The sequence below is a fragment of the Dermacentor andersoni genome, chromosome 3, assembly GCF_023375885.2.
Source record: "Dermacentor andersoni chromosome 3, qqDerAnde1_hic_scaffold, whole genome shotgun sequence".
Classification (NCBI taxonomy): Eukaryota; Metazoa; Arthropoda; class Arachnida; order Ixodida; family Ixodidae; genus Dermacentor; species Dermacentor andersoni.
In genome coordinates this window covers 117,864,177-117,875,306 of record NC_092816.1, presented here as the reverse complement: position 1 = coordinate 117,875,306, position 11,130 = coordinate 117,864,177, and the positions used below count along the sequence as shown (strand labels likewise).

The 11,130-nt window shown below is 45.6% G+C and overlaps 1 long non-coding RNA gene across 1 annotated transcript; it reads right to left on the bottom strand.

The window, feature by feature from the left end:
• Positions 1 to 5,484: 5,484 nt before the first annotated feature.
• Positions 5,485 to 7,297, bottom strand: LOC140216396 (uncharacterized). Its single transcript, XR_011893056.1, has 2 exons — positions 6,807 to 7,297; positions 5,485 to 5,621 (listed from the first exon to the last, which is right to left on the bottom strand). It is a non-coding gene; the product is annotated as an uncharacterized lncRNA (long non-coding RNA).
• Between the last annotated feature and the right edge of the window lie 3,833 nt (positions 7,298 to 11,130).

The window sequence follows — 11,130 nt, the reverse complement described above, 5'->3', positions numbered from 1 at the left end:
TGCTAACTGACTGCATCAACCTTTGGGACAAACCTCGTGTATATGCTCGTGCTGTATTGGTTTGAGAAAGCACTTCTGCAAAATATAATAAGATCAAACCGGGCACCCAGATTCGGGACCATACACGATGTTTTGAGAAAAGTGAAATTGAAGCCAAGGTGTCGCAACTCCTGACTGCATTCTGTCCCAAGCCAATCCCGTCTTGGGACTGCTTTTCTTCACAATATTTATCAATGTAGCTCTCAGAATGTATCGCAGGTTTGCCAATAAAGAAAACATGCAAGAGCATTTGGTGTGCTAAGTACAGTGAAGGCGTACCACGTTAACAGCTCGGATTTGTAGTCAAAATCATGACATTTCGAACTTATGAGGAAGAGTTGAAACTGCTTGCCGGTTTGTTTCCTTAGTTTGTTACCTCTTCTGCCCTTACAATCGCTCCCGCTGCTGCGAGCAACCACATTTCTTTCGTGTTTGAGTCTCCCTCTTTCCTGCTTACTCACGGCATGAAATTTTCCGACAGGCCTCATACATCGGTCCGCATCACCTAAATTTAGAAATAAACGATATTTCACTCAAATAAATTTGAGAGTGTGGTTGGAAAAAGGTTGTTTTCTAAAGCTTTTAATTATCCCCGATTCCAAACCGCTATGAACATGTACGAACCGGTTCAAGCCAGTACATTTTGCTTCGGAGCTGAGCCAGAACCGAGCTGGTAAATATCCATGGAAGCCCGAACCCGAATGCTTTTCAGTTTGACAACCTGATCAAAAGTGTATATCAAGAGGAGTGAGGGCTGGTGAGTATGAGCGAGCCTGAGTACCAACGAGTGTGATCGACTACATAGCCTGCGAGGCTATTGGCGAGTGAGTGTGAGCTTCGATTCATGCGACTGCATGGCTCTACAGCAGCATACAAAGCGCGCTCTTTCACGTAACATCGGGCTCGTAGGCAATTCAGTTTTTTTTTTTATTGGCTAATCTCATAGTACGGGCTGACGCACGGAATCTCACTTACTTTCAGACTTTCATTGCAGTTTCGTTAGATGAGCTCTGTCCTGCCGACGATCATATTACAGGTTGCTGAATACCGGTACGTGCGCAGCGGCATTGCTGGTGCAACCACGTGATGATGTGGTTGCACCATCAGTCAATTAGAGCACGCAGACCTATTATTGCAATGAACTTACTCCACCTATTGGACGGTTCGAGGGCGTCAGTAGCAACAGTATTTAGCCGTATGCTACCTTTTTTTTCCATTTCTGCAAAATCAATGACACAACAGGCTCTCGAGCATTGCGTTTGAATAAAAGCGCCGTAAAATGCGACTACCAGTGCTGCGCCAAATTTGCGACGCATATGGTTGTTGTAACCATAATAACGACTTCCTTCAACAAGCACGGCTGCGTGTTGTCTTGAGATAACCTCGTAATGCAAAGACATCCTCCGCTTTACTTAAACAAATTCGTTGGTACGCAACACATGACGCTCAGGATGCGGTCGGAGGGTCCGTTTAAAGCAGATAAATTGGAAACCTGCGTATATTATGTAGTAAACTAAAAAAGCGATTTGTGATTGACAAATGTGACGCATGTGTTTAAATGACGAGAATTATATTGCACACTCGCAGACATACAGACACTCGCCTTAGATAAGGCAATGTCATCACACGCCTCATTCTTCGATATCCCTAGTAATGTGATAAACTGTGCAAGTAAACCTAGTAAACGCATGAAAAACGCACACGATCGAGTGTTTATCGATGGATTCTGGAGTTACAAATGGAAAGCGTACAAAAAACAAGAATTTGCATTTTTTTTCTTTCTTCTTCAGGCCGGCCACTCTGTTACCATTATTAATCTTGGAAACTTCACAATTTAAGACTCCATGACCACCTCTGAAGTCTCTGGCTTCCTTTTCTTCTTGAAGTACATCCTGAAATGCAACGCAGAAACAAGACTGTACTGAAGTGCGTTAACTTTACCGCAATACCTTCGTACTGAGAGTAATTCGTTGCACCATTGTGTATGAAATTCGTAATCTCGGCAGACGAACTCTTTCTCGACAATGAATGGGAATGCAATCCTGAAGTATTTCCGCTTTGACAACGCCCACCGCTGCAGTGTCTAACGCAAGTGGATGAACGTACAACTCTGAAAAACGGCCGCATGACCTGAATGAGACAGGATGAGATCTTCACGTTCGGTATGTTTTATAGCGCTGTAAATATGCCAGAATTCTTAAACTAGATATCCAAGTTTCATTCCTTACATAGGAGCAGTTAGTTCAATGAGCGTCTAATAAAAAAAGAACAGCAGATATTCGCGCTTTTATTTGTACCACGGGCAAAAGACGTGACCCAAACGGCAAATGTGTGCATCCATTGCGCATAAAATTTTCATCGCAGAATTATCACTTAGGCATCATGAGCGCTCAGTATTGTCAAAATAATATTTTCGTGGCATCTTGTGCAGACTGCTCGCTTATCTGATGTACGTGTGCTGCGACATTGTAAGTCCGCACGGCTTTGTGTCAAGTAACGCACAATGACAACATCTCTATTGGCTTTCGAGAGATACAATTGCACGGTATCACAATGACGAAGTAAAAATGCCGGGATTATATATTCCACTTCCCTTGTGCAGCCATTCTTCAGGCTTCCCGTGCATTGATTTCCAACTAAATAATGTTGGTACTTTCATTCTCAACTCCCTGCCTCCTAACCTCGCGCGCAATGCGGGTTTGTCATGGTACAAGCACAAACATGCTTCTTGCCGGTGTTGCTCCTTCTTTCAGTCTACTACAGACTTGTGCTGCCTCCACGCTTTGCAACAGTATAGACGCAGCAGAGCTCGTCATGAAAACGGTATGTTATTGGGTAACTTACTTTCTGGATGAACCTCGTAATGGTTACATGCCCAGCTGTATTCCTTACTTTATATTTGCGTGATGAGCGCTCCCAATGACGCGTGTCTCAGCCGTCATGGATTCGGGCGGTAAGCAGTGGTTCCTTACGCGAAGCAAGCGATGGGCATTAAGGTCCACGCAATCGAGAGCAGGCTCAGAAACACGGACGCGTAGAAGGTCAGCACAGTTGGTATCGCTTTGCGCAGCTCCATGGCCCCCAACCAGGCCAGAGGCAGCGTCAGGGCCACGTTCAGGGAGAACACCGCGCCATACACCAGCAGACGCCGCGGTGCGTGAGGCTGGGCGGCCTCCTGTTCGAGTGAGTGAGAAGCAGGGCACGCATGAGGTCGCGCACGTGCAGAAACACCTATAGCACATAACTGTTTTAGAGCGAAGATCTTAGGGCCCGTTCCAGCAGCAAGTGTCGGTGTCGGCCTCAGCGTATCCCGAGACACACTGTTCAATTTTGGGTGTGATCCGTCGTATGACCATTCACATCGCCAGCCGCACTCAACAGGTTTTAAAGGAGAACTCCGGTGTTTTTTTAACCATGTTAGGATATTGTCGTTTTCAAATGGCATTGACAGTCCTGTCATTGGCAGGGGTATTCGATTTGCTTAGAAATTCATAAATAATTTTAAATAAGCAATAAACGAGATACAGAAACAGGTAGTTGCTTCGTGTGACGTCATGATGAGTCACTGACGTCGCATCCTACACTACCATAATGTAAACATGCAGAACGCGTGCTAAAACGCATAAGACATGGCGCTAACGCCAAAAGAAGCGAAGCTGATAATGTTTCCTGACGACACAGGGAGCTTTTACAGAAATTCCGACTAGACAGCGGCAGTTTAAGCGACGATTTCAGTGACAGTGGTAGTGTAGTCTCTAACGTCACAAACACAGGGTGGCCAGCAGAAAAGGATCAGTCGGGAACGCAACCAATCTTCAAAATTCATTTATAGGAATAATAAATAACTTGCAGACATTTAGTTTGGCACTGATAATCAGAGTTCAAAAGGAAATATATATTCGAAATTTTGTTAAGATCAGTGGACACGGAAAGATCGCCGGAGTTGCCTGTAACAGAATACGCCGCAAGCGGTGCCTAATCGCACGACGCGCATTCGACCAAAATTGCTGAATTGGTGGTGTGACTGTCGCGTTGGTCGGACGACCGCAGCCAATGACAGCGCCGGTAGCGTGAACGTCATGGCCACGTGGAAGACCCAGCGAGGCGGGGCTGTCGAGCGAGCGCCTCGCCAATCCGATAATGCCTGTGCTTTCCTTTTTGTTTTTCTCCCTGGTCGAAACGCTGGCCTCTTTCGCCGCTGACGGCGGCTTATAAATCGGGAACAATTTGTTTCTTAGACGAAAGAAGTTATAGAATAAAGTGACCTCGAAAGAATGCGGTTATAAAACATTGTGTGAAACACTAAATCATTGGCGTGATTTCAACTCGGAAGCAGTCAGCGCAGACGTGCCGCAATCGTCTGTACGAAGCGGTTCGCCTGACTGGCGCGTTTACTCAACGTTACTAGCGGTGTCGGGAAAAGTGATTGCTTTTTCACTTAAGTGGAACATAAATGTTCCGAAATATTCAGACATTGATTGTTCTGACGAATTTCGGCGCTTTATTATGAGCTGCGGACGCATCGCAAGGGCCTCCGAGCTAGGCATGCACAGTCTCGCAGCGATCGCAAGCTCGTCTGGCATGCTCGTTCGCTTCTGTCGGCGTCGATGAAAGCAAATGTACTGTACTTCAATTTGAGCGCGTCATAGCTGTGTACGCGTTTTGCCGGGTAACACAGGCGCTTCGATATACGAGCTGCAAGCGATCGTGTCACATGCGCCACCGGTGTCGGATTCGATGGCCGAGCGAGCTATGCCTGCCGGCTTCTAGCCATCGGCGGCTGCCAACGGAGCCGACACTGCGAACGCGGCCTTGCGGTAACACGTCTACGGTGTTGGCATAGACGTGTTTATGCCGTCATCGTTTGTTTCAAGAAAGAGAGCACTGCAAATACGCTTGCGTTCACTTTCTGTACGAAGTTACACAGCATTCCGAGCTTCCACGCAGGAGCGCCGGTTCCGGGCGGAGCTACGCGCCGTTCCTGATTCGTACCACGTGTCCCGAATTGTCGCATGCAGCAAGTCGGTTGCGATGCGCCGTACGACGGATCGCACGTAAAATCGCAGCGTTCGTCTGGCGCTTAAGCGAGAGAACGAGCACACCTATACCATAGAGAAAGGAATACAACAAGAGCGGACACTCCCATAGAGCCCAGCGGCCGAATTGACTGCAGCGCACCAAGCCGTGGGTGTTAAAACCTGAAGCACACTTCCGGTTTCGGTTTCGTGCGCGCGCGTTTTGAATACTAGCTGGTGCGCGTCACGCTGGCTCCCCCCCCCCCCCTTTTTTTTTGCTTCTGCAGCAAATGTTTATTTATATATTTATTTTTTATTTATTAAACATTTATTTTCAAATCATTTTATTCAGTAAAATTGATTGCGAACGATCTTCACAAGCCTCCATTGAATATGTGCCACGTGCAATTTCATAAAGACGCAAGACACCTTGTGAAATGAGGAAAAATTTACGTTTATTTTATTCTTTGTAAATGCTCGTCGCGGGCTTTTTGTGCATTAATCCAACGTTGTGGCACCAGGTAAGCAGCAGTAGTTTCCGCAGGAAGATCCACCAGACGACGTGAGCTGAAAAAAATTACAAGTGTTATTTTGGTGTTAACATGCAAGAATAATGCTATAGCATTATTCTTGTACTATAGTAGAGGCGAAGCGTGCGAAAGTGGTGAGTGGGCGGCATTACAAACAAATGCAGTTGGTATTTTCACACTCGGCGTAGAAAATTCCCGACTCATGCAAGCAATACCGTACATACCAAAAACACATTCTAATTCCAAGTATTCCCCTCTTCCAAATACTTATTTCCTGCACTTTAATAGCACCAATGCGCGGGCAACGGCGCGTTTCGCGAACTTGGCTACAACCGACGCGATAGTACGCTACGAATACACAGAGGTGGCCACAACACAGGCTCTCAACCAGAGCATGCTGGACGCTCGCAGAATTCCTTCTACTCGCACTCAAGACAAAATGCGTGGGTGCCGTCCAGAAGACAGAATTTTCGAGTCGCTAGTTCGTGGTGTTTCAGCGCCTTGGCTTATCTCTTGTGCGTTCTGCAGGCGCAAGCAACGCACTCCCGTGTTATCACTCTTGACGATGGCTCGTCGCGTTTTCGACAAGCGTGGGTACCGAAAGAAGGCTTAAATTGTTGCGGGGACACAAAAATTGCCACAATCTTGTCGCAGTAAGATTCAGTACGCGCCAAACTGTCACCACGGCCGAGCTGCTTTTCGCTGCTTCACAACAGGCGCGGCGAGCGGGCCTCAACATAAAAGTATCGAAAATAATTTTCAACAATGTTGGGCGTCAAAGAAAAGCGCCATGAACTAGTCAGTGCATTAAAGCGCGAAACCGCGCACTACGGCCGAGCTGATTTTCGCTAACCGAGTCGCAGCGTCAGGCGCGCCCACTGCGCTCGAAAGGTAGCCCAGAAAGTAATGAAATTAGTTTCAATAATGTTGGCAGTCAGAGAAAGCGCCAAAACTTGTCGCAGTAAAATTCAGTACACGCGAAACTGCGTCACAGCACCCTGTGCGACTAGCGTGCCCAAAAACTACCGAAATTTGTTAAAGTAATATTGGGGCTTATAGGAAGCGTCGCAAACATCTCCCAGTACGATTCATTAATTCAAATTAACTGCTCCACGACGGCCACGCTGTTTTTCGTTAACTGCGTCACAAGTCTAGCCTAGGTGCCGGGCAGTAAGCCTAATTGCTTGAAGTGCGTCGCAGACTGTCGAACAAAGTTTCTCACCTTGCCGTAGTCCAATAGTGCAGTGCTGCCATGTCGAAGTTCCGAATGAACGCAATAATTCGCCGGAAGGCCACCAAACCAGGCTAAATCCCAAAATAGAAAAACAGGCAGACGGGTGCCCGAACAGTCCAACGCTCAGATGCGCGGCCGGTCTCTCTCGCTTCGGCGGTGTGTCTGACGAATGACGCAAACATCTGGCTCGTCATTCGTCGGTTCGCCTGTCGCTAGGCAACGGAAGTAAGCCGCAAAGATTAATTTAATTTATACGCAGATATTTTTAATTTTTCCGAGAAAGAATAAAAAAAAAATAAAACAATTTCTGTTAATCTCATTTCACATTCTTCTTTTTTTCGATGCTCGCGCCCTCAATTCGTCGGTGTTAATACTATAGCGTGACGTGTTTCCTGTTTCCAATTTTCGCCGAGTGTCCGCTCTTGTTCAATCCCTTTCTCTATGCCTATACGTGAAAGCGAACGCGGGAGAGGAAAGTGGAAAGAGCGTGCGGTCTGCGGGGAAATAAAGCGCTGGCGTGGGCTTCGGACCCACTGCGCATGCGCTACTTCGCCTCAGGCGCCGCCGCTTGAGAATGCTCTCCGCGCGAGCCACGCGTTCCCCTGTTCACGCTTTCATTCTGAACAGTGAGCGACGCAAGCGGTGGGAATGCTTGGTCCACCGCTGCTGGTAAACGGGTTGCCTGAGCAGAGGCTCAGCGCCGCCGCCAGGGAGCACCTTGTCTTTCAGAATCAAATTCTTTCCGATAATATATCGCGAATTTAAAACACCTAAACAGCTGCGCTCGAAATTCGCATTACGGAGAATCGTAATCGTCGGAGCATTTTTCTGGTAGCAAGAGCATCGAGTGTCACTCTTGTTTCTTGTGCAGCACTTCCGGTTCACCTCCTCAGACAAGGGAGGAAATTCAATATAAAACAGCTAAATTTAGAAAAAAGCAGTAAATACAAAATGCGCACGTTTCATTACAAATATTATATGAGATCATAAGTTTAGTTACAAGTTACTGAAGTTTCAGGAATAATTGGAAATCACTGAGACGACCAGGGACGATATTCAAAATAAATCTGCAAAATATAACAGAAAGATAGTAAAGATAGATCAGAGCATAAGATAGTTACAACTTGAGTTAATGAAATGTTTGCAATAATTACAATTACAAATCACTGAGACAACCGGGGACGAAATTCTAAATAAAACAGAAAGAAATAGTACGTACAAGCTTCATGGATTTCATTATTGATGTAATATCAAAGCGTAAGTTCAGTTACAAGTTGAGCTACTGATGTCTCTGGAATAATTTGAATTAATTAAAAGTTGCCGATTACCACACATCAAAGCACAGAATCGTAGATTTTAGAGACCCGCCACGGGAATCAGACTTTGGCGAAATTCCTGGAAACCCGGAAGTAAAACGCCGGAGCAATGTCATCACTAATGACGTACCACACAAGAAGGTGGCGTGATATCTAACCTGCTAATTAATTCAGAACAGTTGCCTCCGACTTCAGTTCGCGCGTTGCGTTCGCCGAAGGTTAACCTAAAGAACACCAACGCCGAGGTGCCAATGCCACTAAGAGGCATCTAAGTCAATGATTAGTGTCGCTTATCAAATTTTTATGTTGTTCCTTCACAAAATTACATTATATTGCAGCTACAGCTAATAATATGGCATAATGAATATTTGTATGGTATGGTAATATACTAACGAATGATACATTGATAAATGTGCATATTAGAGTAGCAAACATTCTTTTTTTGTTGTTTTATTTTAATTTATCCGACTGGTAATTAAGCATGGCTTGTTGACGTTTGCATATGAAAATACACATGTTTCACGAAAGAAAACGAGCACGCCGAAGAAGAAGCGCCGTATCATCGTAAGTTACGCCACAGGGGTCATTGAAAAACAGGGCGAAAGGTATGCGGAAGAAGGTAAGAAACGATGCGTGCAGTTCGTTTCGTAAATCTTGTTCTATCTACCATTCTTGTTTCGCTACCAAACCATAGCTGTATCCGCCTAAAACATCATAAACTAACCCCATTTTTTCCAGAAAGTCAGCAAAGAAAGCCTACCTACGCTTGTCCTTCGCATTGGAGGGTGCACGTGCAAACAGTGCTTACCGGTGCGCTCGGCACACATGGGGCGGGAAGGACCAGCTTCAGGTAGGAAGAGCGTCGCTTCCACTCGACCGAGGTCTTCAAGAACTCGCTGCGTTCAAAAGGCAAACATTTTTAGTCATCATGATAATCATTCCTGCATGGTCCGCCTCAAGCGTAACACTTTAGCTTTGCCGATCAAGTGTCTAATTCGAACTGTCTTGCTTAGCCAAAGCTGGCAGTGGCAGCCCCCATTCACCAGGGTGCGCTGCGGGACTATGACTGTTTGCTAAAGTTATTAGGTGTTGTAAAGCAGAAAAACGGAAGAGTGCAGGAAACATAGCGGACAGAGTACAAAGCGCTGTTCTGTTTTCCCTTCAAGAGAGCGTTCTGCACTGGTTTACCAGATATCGTTTCTACCCACCCGGTCAGTCGGAGCCGTATGCATGCTAAAAGGAGTTACTCAGAAATAGGTAATTGCAAGGAAAATGCAAGTAATTGGCGCACCAAACTTCATTACGACATCGTTGCCCCTTTTATTATAAACTCGAATTTACTAGAATCATATCAGCGTAGTGAAGTGGAAGTATTTTTTAAAAAGAAAAGTCAGACAAACGAAAAAAAAAGTTTAGGCAATTTAACCAATTAAGTATTATTAGCTTCCTGCGAGCTTTGCTTCACACGTCTATATTGAACGTGAAGGGTAATCGTCGTAAAATTCGAGTTATGTGTTTCTACTTCTCAAAATGCCCATATAGACCAATTTAATCGGCATCAAATTATTCGTTCAATTTACCTGAGTAAGCATGCGGCACTGCGAAGTGCGGTCGGCGATGCAAGCCCCCTCTAACCAAGGCGGCGTAAAATGAAGCTTCTCCATAGCACCTGATAAGAGCGATGTTTCGCCCCTACTGCGGAGGTAACTGTGCGACTGATCGCGGTTGTCCGAAACGCCAATCGGAATCAGCTGACGGGAAGAGGGAACTGCAATGGGAGCTTCACTTTATGTCACATAGGAGTCGGACGGAGAGCCGAGCTTCTCCGTGCCACGTGTGTAATCAGGAAAAGGCAGCGACTAATCTGACGCTAGTGACTAATCTGAGGAAAGCAACGGGGCATGTGGCCAACTTCGAGGGGTCCCTCAGCGGAGGCCGACAGCGTCGTGCGAGCGCTGTTCGCCTTTGCTTCGGAATCGGGCACTCTCCGCAAGTGTTACCGTGCGGGGAAGCATTCCTCGGTAGCTAGCTCTGTCCTCATCCCTTCCATTCCACAACTTCATTACATTTAATTTACGCCAGCAATGAAGTAGAATACACTTATTTGCTGCAATATTTGCTTATTATTTGCTGCACTTATTTGCTGCAACCAAGTTCGCACATAGGCAATCGCTATCTAATGAATGCAATTTGTTTTCTCATTGTTGAGCCGCGTGGCCGCTTCATTTTAACGACATCGATGACCGGTATAGCAATTATTTTACATTATATTCCTGCAGAAAACTCGCTGAACACGGCTTTATAGTCGGTGACTGCATGAGAGTCATGACTTATTGTTATAGAAACCGTATGTAAAGCACCAAATAATCTGACATGCATTTATTAATATTATGTACCCCATCTGCATATGTAGAGTAGGTGAAAAGAATTCACAACAAAATTCAGAATATCGATGGAAACGCTTTGCTGAGCAGAATAAGGTCATAAAATAATTAGCAACGTGAAATGAAAGTACGTGCAGTATACTCAAACTAAACATAAAACTCTACCAGAAATGGTTCATTTCGTAGTATTAGTGTGTAATATCCTTCAGAAAAAAATATAAAACACGTTTACAACTCTAATGGAACAATAAAAGCGGCCCGGATGTATGTATGGGCTTGGTCGTTATGGAGCTGAACTGCTGACCCTAAGGACGTAGGTGTGACACAGTCGCGGCGGCCGAGTTTCGATAGAGGTGAAACACGCGGTGCTACTACGATATTAGTGCACATTAACAAAACCTCATGTGGACGAAATTTCTGGTGTCTTCCACCAAAGCTCCGTGACAGCCGATGTCACGAAATCACAAAGGACCGTGAATGTTATATTAGTTGAAATGTGCGATGTTAAAAATTTCTCAAATGTGAGCAATGCGGAGCTCCAGCGTCTATATCGAGTAGAGCTAAAACGGAAAATAATAAACGTAAGCAGTTGTGTTAGCGACCTGCCTCATA